This window comes from Macaca nemestrina, chromosome 13 (genome assembly GCF_043159975.1).
Source record: "Macaca nemestrina isolate mMacNem1 chromosome 13, mMacNem.hap1, whole genome shotgun sequence".
NCBI classification, from domain to species: Eukaryota; Metazoa; Chordata; class Mammalia; order Primates; family Cercopithecidae; genus Macaca; species Macaca nemestrina.
In genome coordinates, this window is record NC_092137.1 from 7,045,916 (window position 1) to 7,059,224 (window position 13,309).

At 50.2% G+C, this 13,309-nt stretch overlaps 1 protein-coding gene and 1 long non-coding RNA gene across 6 annotated transcripts in view; one reads left to right on the forward strand and one right to left on the reverse strand.

Annotated features, from left to right (window-relative positions):
• Positions 1–6,720, reverse strand: part of LOC105486548 (uncharacterized) — a 32,043-nt gene extending 25,323 nt beyond the window's left edge. Inside the window, exons 1-2 of the long non-coding RNA XR_003019124.2 lie at positions 6,584–6,720; positions 3,627–3,785 (exon numbers count right to left, since the gene is read on the reverse strand). This is a non-coding gene — a long non-coding RNA (uncharacterized lncRNA). The remainder of the gene's footprint in view (positions 1–3,626; positions 3,786–6,583) is intronic.
• Positions 3,269–13,309, forward strand: part of LOC105486544 (ring finger protein 144A) — a 128,503-nt gene continuing 118,462 nt past the window's right edge. Inside the window, exon 1 of one of the 5 annotated variants that reach the window (XM_071076177.1) lies at positions 3,269–3,344. The gene's annotated coding sequence lies outside the window, so the exon portion shown is untranslated. Of the gene's footprint in view, positions 3,345–7,203; positions 7,357–7,852; positions 8,302–13,309 lie in introns of those variants that run through there. The other 4 variants (XM_071076180.1, XM_071076176.1, XM_071076179.1 and 1 more) reach the window with 4 other exon arrangements.

Below are 13,309 nucleotides of genomic sequence, written 5' to 3' on the forward strand. Positions count from 1 at the left end.
ATAGCCCCTATTCTTATTTTTATTCCCACCATCCCCCAGAACTTTCCATTCTTAGGTGACATCCAAGGCTCTGTCCATTCCTGCTCCAGCCCACCTGCCACCTTTATCCATAAAACCTGCTGGTCCTACCAAGTCAGACAATCTATTGTCAGGAAAATGTTTTATGATTCTCTTCTTCTGCAGTCTTGCTGGAGCTCACTTTCCCCATCTTACTGTCTCAGGTCAGGTTCCCTGGGAAATAGGCTCTTGAGATGAAGGTTGGCCGTTAAGAGATGCTTAGGAAGGGTTCCTGTAGAAGAATGAGGAAGCAGGGGAGCTGGGATGCCTTTGCTGGGGAACTCTAGGACCAGAGAGCCCTTCAGTGTGGTCCCAAGGTATGCCAAGTGGGGCAGGCATTAGCCTTGCCTGGATCAGGCAAGCTGTTTTGGAAGCAGTTTTACAAGAGGCAGCTACCTTTGGCCAAGGTTGATTCCTGGGATGCGAGCCTTCCACATCCAACAGTCCCAGCTCATGGGATCATGACTGCCTTGGTTCTGTAGGGAATCTGCATGAAGCACTCAAGCATCCACCTTGCGATGTATCACCTGAGCCCTGTTCAGTAGGTGGAGCAGCAAGTCCTGTTTCTCCCCCGTGGCTCTTTATTTTAAACCTCATGTGTTACCACGTGGCAGCGTTCACTAGGAATGAGCGGTGGGCACCTGAGTTGTTGTCCAGGACACAGACCTGGATTCTGTACTGTGTTCCCCTTCCACCTATCTGCTACCTGAATTTCTTCCAGGTTCCCATCTTTTCCTAGCTCTTGGCTATCTGCCTCAAATGTGCTCTCATGTCTAAGACTGAATGACTTACTCTGCCTACCTAGCACTGTACTTGGGCTCTCCTTCAAGACTCAAGTACCTGTGAATTACTGCTACTCAAAACCAGTTTACAGTGAATGTGTTAGCTTTAGTTGTTAGTTTAGGCAAGACCATGCTGCACTAACAAATAAACCCTAAAATTTCAATAGCTTAATGCATGCAGGTTCAGATTCTCCTGAGAATCATCTTACCAGTGGGCAAGCCACAGATCCAGCGGACTCCATTTGGTGGTCCCACCACCTCCATATGTGGTTCTATCACTGGGATGGGGACGGGCAAGTTCAGTGTCATGAAGGTCTTCTCTTTGCCTTGGCCCAGAAGTGAGGCTTGTGTCTACAGTCTATGGAACAAAATGAGTCACATGCCCTGGCCTGACTGTAAGGAGGCCAGAAAATCTAGGAAAGTGCGCGGCTATTTAGTGAGCATTAAATGTTTGCCCACGTGAAGTCTGTCTGCTGTTAAATATAATCATTCTTGGAGACTTGAGAAAGCCTTTAAAAATTTTGTCAAGCCCCAGGGGCCATATTCAATTGATTACTATAGAAAGGCAGTGTAATAAAAAGTTAAAAGACCTCTGAATCAGCCTTCTGTAATAGTACCATATGTGCCATGAGCAAGCAGGGATCCCGGATCTGGCACAGCCTCGGTAAACCCCCGTGTTTCCATAAGTGAAGTGAAAAGATCAGACAAAACTTTCTCTCGGGTCCTTTTCAGTTCTAAGTAGACTCTATGGAGCTTGCATTTGAGCCATGCATAGAAGATCTGGTTAATAGAGAACCATGGAATGTTCTTTCTTACATCCAACAAATGTAATTTCTTACATTCAACACATTTTTATTAAGTGTCTAGAACTTATCTTGCCATTGCTGGATATGATGGCAAACAAGAGAGACACATCTCTACTTTCTAGGAGAATGCTAGGAAAAATATCTTTACTTTTAATTCACATGTTAATGTTTTCATTTATTGTCATTTATCTTGCCACCTCTGTGTAACACTTTTATTTTTATTATAACGCTTGTTCTCTGAGTTGTAGTCATGAGTAAACACTTTCCATGTGCTTGTATTAGTTTGCTAGGCCTGGTGAAATAAAGTACCACCTTCCAGGTGGCTTAAACCACAGAAATTTATTGTCTCACAGTTCTGGAGGTGTATTAGGGTTCTTCAGAGACACGGAATCAATAGGAGAGAGAGAGAGAGAGAGAAAGAGAGAAAGATAGATGGATAGATAGATAGATAGATAGATAGATAGATAGATAGATAGATTATGGGAATTGGCTCACATAATTATGGAGGCCAAGAAGTCCCATGATCTGCTGTCTGCAAGCTGGAGACTCTGAAATACTGGTGGTGGAATTCAGTCAGAGGCCAAAGGGCTGAGAACCTAGGGGTGGAGTGGGGAGGGGGAAGCATGCTGTCATGTAAGTGCTGGAATCCTGAGGAATCCTGAGGCCCAAGAACCAGGAGCTCTGAAGTCAGGGGGCAGGAGAAGATGGATGTGCCAGCTGGAACAGAGGGAGCATCTGTGCCCTTCCTCCTCTTTGTTCGGGCTCTCTAGAGACTGGGTGATGCACGTGGGTGGGGGCAGATCTTCTTTAAGGAATCAAATGCTGATCTTATCCAGAAACACTCTGAGAGATGCACACAGACATACTGTCTTACCAGCTATCTGGGCGTCCCTTAACCCACTCAAGTTGACACTTAACATCAACAATCACAGGGGGCTAGAAATCTAAGTCAAAGCTCTAGCAAGATTGGTTCCTTTTGAGGGCTGTGAGGAAGAATCTGGTCCAGGCTCCTCTTCCAGCTGCTGATGCTTTGCTGGTCATCTTTGGTGTTTCTTGGCTTGTAGAAGCATCACCCAAATCTTTGACTTCAGTTCACCTGGTGTTCTCCTTGTGTGTGTGTGTGTCTGTGTCCAAATTTCCCCCTTACATAACACCAGTCATATTGGATTACAGCCCACTCCAGTATGATCTCCTCTTAACTAATCATATCTGCAATGATCCTATTTCCAAAGAAGGTCACATTCTGGGGTACTGGGGCTTAGAACTTCAGTGTATGAATTTTAAGGGGACACAAGATGTCCGTGACAGTGCTGTGTTAAGTGACGGGAAGGATGAATTTCCTTCTTCACTTGCACTTTCTTTCTTGAAGTTTTGTTTGAAGCTGCTTGGAGAAATCTCTGCATCCTGTCTTATGTGGATGCCACACCCACTGCAGAGATTACTTGAGATGTCAAGGTTGGAAAAGAAAGAGAGGGTGCTTTTGAAGGGAGGAAGGTAAGAGTACAGACAAGGGAAGCTGTCAATAAAGCTTGTCATTGTCACAATGTCACATGTGTCACAATTGCCACACTGCCAATAAAGATATGCCTAAGACTAGGTCATTTATAAAGAAAAAGAGGTTTAATGGACTCACAGTTCCACATGACTGGGAAGGCCTCACAATCATGGTAGAAGCCAAGGAGGAGCAAAGGCACAGCAGGCAAGACCATTTGCAGGGGAACTCCCCTTTAAAAACCATCAGATCTCATAAGACTTACTCGCTATCACGAGAATGGCACAGGAAAGACCCACCCCTGTGATTCAGTTACCTCTCACCGCATCCCTCCCACAACATATGAGAATTATGGGAGCTACAATTCCAGATGAGACTCAGGTGGAGGCACAGCCAAACTGTATCAGAAGCTTTGCCAAGAAGACCCTGAGAGTAGCGGGAACTGTCCTCTGTTCCTTGGCATTACCCTGGGAGGGCTGTGTGGCTCACCTGGGGACTGTGCCTCTGGCAGGAAAGCCTTGTGCAGTCTGCTCCTGAGCGAAGGCGTGGCTTCCTGAATGAGACGGTCAGTAGCACAGACGGGCTGAAGATGAGAGGTTACGTTCCACATTCCCAGAACCATAATATCCCCCAGATTCCTGTGTGTCCCTAAAGAGAGAGAGTCAGAATAAGAACTGGCATTTAATTTCCTGCTACCCTAGAGAAACAAGAAATGGAATTAGTTAATTTTTAAAATTAAAAAATGTGAATTTTCTATATTTATGGAATGTGTGATTACAAATTCACACAAACTCCCCTGTCTAATTTTTTTTCCTTTTTTTTTTTGTTTGAGACTGAGTTTTGCTCTTGTTGCCCAGGTTGGAGTGCAATGGCACAATCTTGGCTTACTGTAACCTCTGCCTCCCGGATTCAAGTGATTCTCCTTGCCTTAGCCTCCCGAGTAGCTGGGATTACAGGCATATGCCACCACGCCTGACTAATTTTGTATTTTTTTTTTTTTTTTTTTTTTGAGACGGAGTCTCGCTCTGTCGCCCAGGCTGGAGTGCAGTGGCCAGATCTCAGCTCACTGCAAGCTCCGCCTCCCGGGTTCCCGCCATTCTCCTGCCTCAGCCTCCCGAGTAGCTGGGACCACAGGCGCCGCCACCTCGCCCGGCTAGTTTTTTGTGTTTTTAGTAGAGACGGGGTTTCGCCGTGTTAGCCAGGATGGTCTCAATCTCCTGACCTCGTGATCCACCCTTCTCGGCCTCCCAAAGTGCTGGGATTACAGGCTTGAGCCACCGCGCCCGGCCTAATTTTGTATTTTTAATAGAGACGGGTTTCTCCATGTTGGTCAGGCTGGTCTCGAACTCCCGACCTCAGTTGATCTGCCTGCCATGGCCTCCCAAAGTGCTGGGATTACAGGCATGAGCCACCAAGCCTAGCCCATTGTCTAATTTTTTTTAAAAATTCAAGTGTGAGTCTGAGCTTCCCTTGATTTTGGGTCTAGAAGAGGTGTCAGAATGGCTGTCTGCTTTCCCAGCCTCTGGGCCTTTTGCTGCAGCACTGAGTTGCCAGCCTGCTTCCTGTGAGCAGAAATTTTACCCATCTAGGTAATCAGGAAGAGCTTGTTCAATGAGTGAAGGGTGAGTCACACTGCATTGGCACAAACACTTGGCAACAATGAGTGTCCTTTACAATGGGCTCTATGGGACAGCCCTTTGGGGGAGATGGGCCAGCCAGACCTGAATAGAGGGCTGGATTGAAAACTGACAGTGACAGCTGGAAGTGAACTTGAGAGACCCAACAAACTTACTGTTGGAGAGAACTAGGGCAGCTGCTCAGAGGCATAGCTCAGATGAGAGGATTTCACTCAGTATTTATTGAGTGCTTATTATGTTCAAGGCCCTAAGAGGGAATATGTAGAAAAATGCTGTTGTCTAGAATCTTAAGATCTAAGCATCAGAGAGTGAATGCCACAAACAATAAGTGTGGCAGATGCCATGACCAACATAGGCAAAGACTAAGTATTACACCAGCTCAGAGATCAGAGATCTGGGGATGGGGAACGCCACGATAGGCCGGGAAGTCTTTGCAGAGAAAACTGCATCTGAGTGCCTTTTGAGGCCTGCTGCAAACTGTACTTTCAATGCCAGTGGCCCCTCTCACTATCTCCCCAACAATGATTGCATTCACAAAGACAGAGCAGGGGAATGAAGTCACATGTGTTACCACATGAGCAATTACAAGTCTCAGTTGGGTTAGGGCGGTTTTGCACCTTAACTCTCTTCCTGCAGCCCCAGATGCTCCTATGCAGTCCCCCAGCTTGGCTCTTATACCTCTGTATGCCATGAGAACGCCTGCATCTTTATACAGACCACTTTATTGTGGGGAACACAGTACAACGTCCACTTCTTGTGCATTTGCAGTCACCCACCCATGCATTCCCTGAATCCTTCATTCATAAGTAGTACTCAACCAAGAACTTCTCTGGTATCCCAACTCGGACATGGGAGGTGTGAATATATTTTTCATAAAGCTCAGGCCTTTATGCAGAACTATTTTCATCTTCTAGTGAGAGGCTGGAGTAACAAAGTGCTGTTGTTAAGATTCTTCCCATTGTGCATTTTTCTTGAATAATGACATTTCTAAAAAGAATCTGAAACTGAGGCATTAGAAGGCAAGTGCTCGTTCATATCTTTGAAGAGGTCAAATATTTACCAGAATAACTTCTCAATACAGAGGAGGCAGATTTATTTTATTTTATTTTATTTTACTATAAAAATGTATGGGTAGCAGAAGACAAATTATGCAGAGCTTTGAGTTAGTTAATAATCATCTCATTTAATTCTTTGGAGAAATGAGACAAACTGTAGCTCAGGACTATGGAGTTGTTTTAGTTTGCCAGTTATATTTAATTTGACTATCTATTTATTGAGAGACAAAGTCTTACTCTGTTGCGCAGGCTGGAGTGTAGTGATGCAAACACAGCTCACTTCAGCCTTGACCTCCTGGGCTCAAGCAATCCTCCTGCCTTGGCCTCCCAAAGTGTTGGGCTTACAGGTGTAAGCCATGGTGCTCGGCCTATTTGACTTGTGTAATCCCTCCCAAGAACTCATACATACTATTGCCACCTCATTTTCCACATAAGAAAATGGAAGCACGAAAACGTTAAGTAACTTGCTTAATGGCTAGTAGGTGGTAAAGCTTGCATTTAGACCACACAGTGTGGAGGGTCTGCTATTAAGGAAAAACGATGTTCTAGTGGGGTTTCCGTTTAATATTGTAGAAAAAAGAATCTTTATATTGAAGAGGTATAATTTCATGCATACTCGTAGGTTTTGTTCATATATGCACATCTGACATACAATTTAACATTTGTGTAACTTGAAGCTCCTATGGGGAGTGGCAGAAGATACAGGAATTCTATTAATACCTTCGCAGATCTTAGATTCCAACAAGCTAGATACCTTAAGAAAAAGAAAGAAAGTGCTATGCTTGGATCCCAGATGTCCATTCCACCTTTTGGGACCACCCGGGGGGGGGCCCTCTCTTCTCCATCCTTCTAGACAAGCAGGTAGTGGGATGAACAGACAGACTTTCCTTGCGAGGGTTGGCTCAGGAAGGCTCTGGGCTCATCTCACAGCCCCCCCAGCAAGGGTCTGGGAGGCAGGTGCTGGCTCCGGTGGGGTCTGCAGCAGAGCAGGACCGGAGCCCAGGGCGCAGCTGCGCAGCTTAACGCCTGTTCGCGCCCTGGTTTAGAGCGCTGGGCTGGGTCACCCCTTCTTTCCTAGCTTGCTGGTATGTGTTCCCTCGGTGTGGGAATCAGGGGAGTGTCTTCTGGAGGCCACTAAAGCAGGAGTAGCATTTTCATGTTAGCGTGCGCAGGCGGTCTCCGCAGTCCCTCGTGGTCCCGGAGCCTGTCCTGGGGGCCTGCGGGGCGGCTCCCGACCTCGGGCGGGCGCACGCGGGCGGCAGGGGGCGCTGTGCGGCTCGGGGCGGGGGCGGGGCCGAGCCTCCCGCGTGCCCGGACTCTGTGCGCGCTCGCGCCCCGCCCGCGCCGCCGCCTCTCCCCGCGCGGGCTCTCGGCAGGCGGGAGGCAGCAGGGCCGGCGTTGCAGAGCGGGCCGTGCGGGCTGCGCGGGCGCGGGGAGGCGCGGGCGGCAAACGGCGGGCACCCGGCACCCCGCAGCCGGTACCGGGCGGAGCCGTCGGAGCCGCGCACCGCGGAAGAGCAGGCCCAGGTAGGGTGACGCGCGTCCCCTTTGTGTCGGCATCGCCCGGGCCGGCCGCGGAGCGGGAAGGGCGGGACGCGGCGCTGCGGTGCCGGCCTTGGTGCTCGGGGCTTGCGGCCGCGCCTGCCCCGCTGGGTCCTGCCCGGGCGCCGGGTGGCAGCGGGCGGGGGGCAGCGTCCCTGGCGGGGACTCGCGGGCTCGGTGCAGAGGACGCCCGCCCAGCCCTGGCCATGTCCCTGCCCTCGTCCCTGCTCTGCTCCTGCCCCTGCCCAGCCCTACCTCTCGCTGGTGGCGCCCGCGCCTCAGCGCAGTGGGTCGCGGTCTGCGGGTCTGCGCTGCGGCGCGGGATCAGGGCGCCCCGGGCCAGGGTCCCGCGGGCGATCTGGCGGCGGGGCTTTCACGGTTCGGGGCCCCGCCCGCAGACCCTGGGGCTGGAGCCTCGGTCCCAAGAGCAGGTCTGGGAAAGGACTACGCGCCCGGGGCACCGCCACCGGCGGGGAAGGTCGGAACTGGCCAAGAGGACGCCCCGCATATCCCCTGCGCGCGGGGTCCGCGGCCACTACTGCCCGCAGTACCCACCGCGAGCCCTTTCCCGGGGAATGAGCCGCCGCCCAAGCCCCGGAGTTCCCTGCGGGTCTTACCCACCCCAGCCTCCGGCCGCCGCCCCCAAGCCGCCTGCACTGTGCTTGGCTCCCAGCTGTTTGGTCGCTTATGCCATCCTGGAGGCTTCCTGGTTCTGGGGTGAAGGGGTGACTTCTTTACCCTAATGGTCTTCGTAGGCAGGTCTCAGGATGTCCACTCCAAAGTTCGTGGTCTTTTTTCTAGCTAATAATAATTTTTAAAATCCTTTGAACAAATATCCTGCGCTGCCTCCCGCAGGGTCAAGGCTGGGGTAACAGAGGAGTGAGACAAGGCCCCAAGAAACTATCCCCAGTGGATCCCTGCTGCCCTGCGGTGAGAGGGGGTCTGGCTCCTGCACTGGGAGACTGGGAAGAAAGCACTTCCCGTAGTGGGGCCTGGGAGATGGAAGGAGGACATGCCCCAGTGAATGGGGCTGGGGTTGGGGGTTGAGAGTTGATCCTGGCACCTAAGATGCATTTGTAAATGGAATGCCAGGCAGAAAGTAAGTTGGTGTAGGCGCCTGTGGAGCTGTGGGAGTCCCTAGGAGTCAGGGTGGCTTTGCAAGGGAGCGGGGGTCTGAGTCAAAGCTTGTAGGTGGGGCAGGTCCAAGGTGGCAGGAAGGGCCTCTGTCCAGAGAGAGCTGCTCCAGCAAAGGAAGGGGGAGGGACACCGTGAACTTTCCCGGGGGTTCACCCAGTGGTTCCAAAGGAGACAACAGCCTTTTTGATTGTATTCTCTTCTCCAGTACTCAGATTAGGGAACCTCGTTTTTTGCACTTTTCTAATGCCTTTTACATTTTTTGTTTTTATTTTTAAAGTGTGCAAAGGAAATGTGTCAAATGAGGATATATCGTGAAATCTTTGAATTCTAGGCCAAGACTTTGGGTTTGACTCTGTGTCAGTGGGAGCCATTGATGGTTTTGGAGGAGGAGAGTGATCTGAGCCCTGCTCCAGAGTGATTGCCACAGTGTTGAGTGGAAGGGAAGGCATGGTGCCGTGTGCCTACTGTGGCTTCAGAGTCAGACCCCCACTGGCTGTGGACTTCCACCTGCATCAGGCATCGAAGGTTGTGGATGGATTGAGGACCTCATGAGAAAATGGGTGCAAATAACCCAATTTTAATGGGATGGAAATTTTCCAGACCCAGTGCAATTTGATTTTTGCAGTTTGTGTTTTTAAAGAGGCCCTGATTCTAATGTCAGGAACTCTGGAAGAGGAACTAATGAAGGGCAAACTCAATTGCATGATGCAGGCACCCCCTGGTCATCTGTGCCATGAGGATTTGGGAAACTCAAAGAGCATTGTAAAATGTATATATTTTATAAATAGATTCCAGTGCCCTTAGCTTGCTAGTTGGTAATCCCTGTATCCAGACTGTTACTAGAGTAAGTCACGTCTCCTGGGGATTCAGTGTGGTTTGGGACTTTGAAGGGACCTCACACTGTTTGGCTGAAGCTGCTGAGGTTCAGGGGTAGACGTGCCACTCTGGCAGGCAGCAGCAGGGCCGGGAGCTACAAGCCACGTTGCCTGCCTCTGAGAACATTTTTTTCCCCTGTGGTCCACCATGTGGCCCCACTGCCTACTTTTGTTCACATTTCTCCCTCCTAGAAGCCTTTCCCTCTGGGGGTAGCGATGGAAAGGAAGCCTGCCCTTGGAGACTGACAGTCACAGAACCAGGTGAGCCAGCACCCATCTGCCCTACAAACCCTCATTGTAACCATGGGAACCTTGTAGCTTGGAGAGGAGGGGTCAGGTAGCCCAGGCCACACGAAAAGCTGTGGCTGGTCCAGCCCTGGCATCAGCTTTTCTGGTTCTGTGTGCTGTCCCTTTTTTCCCCACACCTCACTTGCAATAGTGGATGAAGCTGTGCTCGCTGCCCTGCGTGTTGGGTGGTCTGGAAGCACTCAGGATGGTACTGAGCCCTCAGACTCTCCCAGGGAACTGCCAAGCAAGGAACCCCTGGCTTCCCAGGATGTGGGATCTCAGAGGCAGCCCAGAGGCGGGGAATGGAATGCAATGCTTCTAAGAAGAGGGACTCTCCGTATTTTCTCTGGGGAATGTTCTAACTTTGAGATCCAAGAATGAAGTTGAAGGTGCCTTTCTTTTCTTTAAGAAGTAATCTTTTCCAAGACCAGCCTCCTTTCTCCGTTGCTTCTGCATTACTGAAACATATGAATACCCTTTCTTAATTAGATGAAGAAATTAAATTGAAGCCACTGCTCACATACCTGCTGGGTAGTGGGGCTGAAGAATAGAGCTTATTACAATTTCCTGACCCAGCTGTCTGGCCCTGGGCCAGCGTCTTAACCTCCCTGGATGGCTCCAGTGTTTTGAGGATAAAACTGAGGTGTTGGTCTAAATATTTTCCAAGATCCAGAAATAAAAATGTACTGTTGGATCATATTTTTTTTTCCAGGAGAATAAATATTACAGGACGACTCACCAGGTAGAACCATTCGTAAGGGTCTGTTTGTTTGTTTCCCAAGAGAAAATATTTTAACTTTCAGAAGAGTGGCTTTTTTCCGGAGTGAATTGGTGAGAAATGAAGCTTTGAGGAAGGTGCCTCATTGCCTTCACCTTGCTCCACTCCACACATAACCCAAGACCTGAATTTAAAGGTGCTTACTTCCTGGATGTTCTGTAGAACTGGACGATGGCCTTTCTCTAAGGAGCAGGCTTATAAGCTGGATGCAGTGTTCCAGACAAAAGCAAGCTCCTTGATGACATGAAGTGTGTCAACCAGTATTTTATCATCTCAGGTGTGTTTGGCACTCGAGGTGGAGGAGGTGGTGGTTAATATTCATTATGCATTTGCCTGACTTTCAGGGTTTTGCTTGGATTGTGGATGCAGTTCTCACACAGCCCCATAGCACAGGCATATGTGGCTGTCCCTAGCTGACAGAGGAGCAGAGCGAAGCAGAGAGCGGGGATGTTATCCAAGGTCGCACACACTTCGTCAATTTTGAATCCTGGCTTTGAACCCAGAGGCCTGCAGATAAGGACAGATCCCATGACCTTGAGGAGGCTGTCGTCTAGGGAGCGGGAAGCTCAAACATTAACAGATGGTTTGAACGGTGGTGTCAGGGCAGCAGGGGAGGTCAGGGCAGAGTGCAGTGGGACTCATAGGAGGATGCCTGGGTCAGCCCCGGGTGGCAGGGAGGCTGCTTGCTGGGGCGATGCTGCTGGTCTGGGATGGGAGGGACGGGTCAGAGTTAGCTAGGCAAATTAGAGGGTCAAGGTCACATTCTGGGCCTGGGAACAGCAAGAAACGGCCTGGGGTGGACAGGGAACTTAGGACCAGCACACAGGGCCAAGCTTCCCAGCTGCCTTACTTACCACTAGCCTTTTAGGGTGTCTGGCGGTCTCTGAGCTGTTTGGACCTAGATTTCCATGTGTGACACAGCCGCTTCCATTACTGGCATCTCCTGGAAGCTCCCATCACTGCATTTTCATTTTCACTGTTTTGTTTTGGAGCCTCTTTGAAACTGTGTTCCCTCCATTCCCTTTCTTCCTCCTCCCGTTCTACCTGGTGGGAGAGTGAGTTCGGGGAGAGATCCGGGAAACCACCCATAGCGACCATTGTTTTTACCGTCAGTCACTTTGCTCCCATGTCTTCCGAGTGACCCATAGTCGCCTGGGGCCAGCGACTGGGAACCTCTGAACTAGACATTAGCCCAGCGCAGGTGCTGGATATGGCAGTGCAGGCTCTGGGGGCTTCTGCCTGTGGGAGCCTGTGGGAGCAAAAGGGAAGGGTTCCAAGTCCTAAAAGTGGATGTTGTCAGAGTCTTTTACTGATTAAACGGGCTTTTGTATCTGTCCTAGACTGTGCACATCTCTTACAACATTGTGTTCCTGGGAATACTATTTAGGTTTCCCAAGAACGGCTTTCAGGTAATTGTTCGGAGCAGGGCATGTTTATTGTTGATGTGTGGTGTGTGAAGGTCCTCTGGAGGGTAGGGGGGTGCCGAATGCAGCAAGCTCGACTGCCTCCTGCGAGCCATGCAGAGGGGACCTGCCCGCTTTTTTTTCTTTTTCTTTTTCTTTCTTTCTTTCTTTCTTTTTTTTTTTTTTTTTTGAGAAGGAGTCTCGCTCTGTCTCCCAGGCTGGAGTGCGGTGGTGCCATCTTGGCTCCCTGCAAGCTCCGCCTCCCGGGTTCACGCCATTCTCCTGCCTCAGCCTCCTGAGTAGCTGGGACTACAGGCGCCTGTCACCACCATGCCTGGCTAATTTTTGTTGTATTTTTAGTGGAGACGGGGTTTCACTGTGTTAGCCAGGATGGTGTGGATCTCCTGACCTCATGATCCGCCTGCCTCAGCCTCCCAAAGTGCTAGGATTACAGGCATGAGCCACCGCGCCTGGCCGACCCGCTTTTTCATAGTGTGTCTCAGACTCCAGGGTGTGCCACCTGGCTGGTGATCTGGTGGGTTGCAGGAGTCCCCTCTGTGCACCCTCCATGATTGACTGGTCTGCACCCACTTCTGCAAGTTTCCAGCATTCGAGAGTGAACTCTCCGATGTCTGCACCACCTGTTTGACCCCTGCTACAGCCTCTTCGGTGAGGCCTATCCCTATCCTCTGAACAAAAGGAGGCCTGACAGGGAGGCAGCAGCACTTCCCCATGTCCCCATTTGGCTCCTGGGTGTAGGGAGTGTTCCCCTTCACAGAAATACTCAGATGTCTGCATGAGGGGACTTTCTCCTCAAGTTCAAACATTCACTGAAATGGAAATGCACTGTAGCTGGAATCACCGCACGCCTTTTTTAACTTTCTTGGGCAGGTTGCGTGCTAAGCCTGTCGGTGTCTGTTAACACTTCTCTATTCAGACACCTCCAGCAACCCTCATTGCCCAAGTTACCTGTGAGCCCGCAGTTGAGTGTTCAAGCCTCTTCCTGCCTTGGCTCCAGCCTGTCTTTCCAGGGCTGATCTCGGCAGCTGCTGACATGTGCCTGGGACGCTCTCCCACCATACATGTGCCAGCTTCCTAATGATTCTTGAAGGCTCATCACAAATGCTGCCTTTCCTTCCAGCTGTAAAATTACCCACATGGGTGGCTGTGGAGATGCTCTCCTCTGACACTGGCATTGCGCAGATGAGAAGATGGAGCCACAGGGAGCAGGAGGGGAGTGGAGTTAAAGCCCCAGGGTCCAAACCAGGTCCTGCATGCCCAGGTGCCTGCATTCTCTCTTTTCTCTTCCCAGGCACAAATGTTTTCCCCACCAGGTGCTTCCATAGCAACTTTTTTTTTTTTTTTTCCAGAACCTGTAGTTGCATTTAAAACTCTCTAATCTAATTTTAGTGATTTATGTAACCATCTTATTTCCTCTCCTAAATTATAATCTCTGC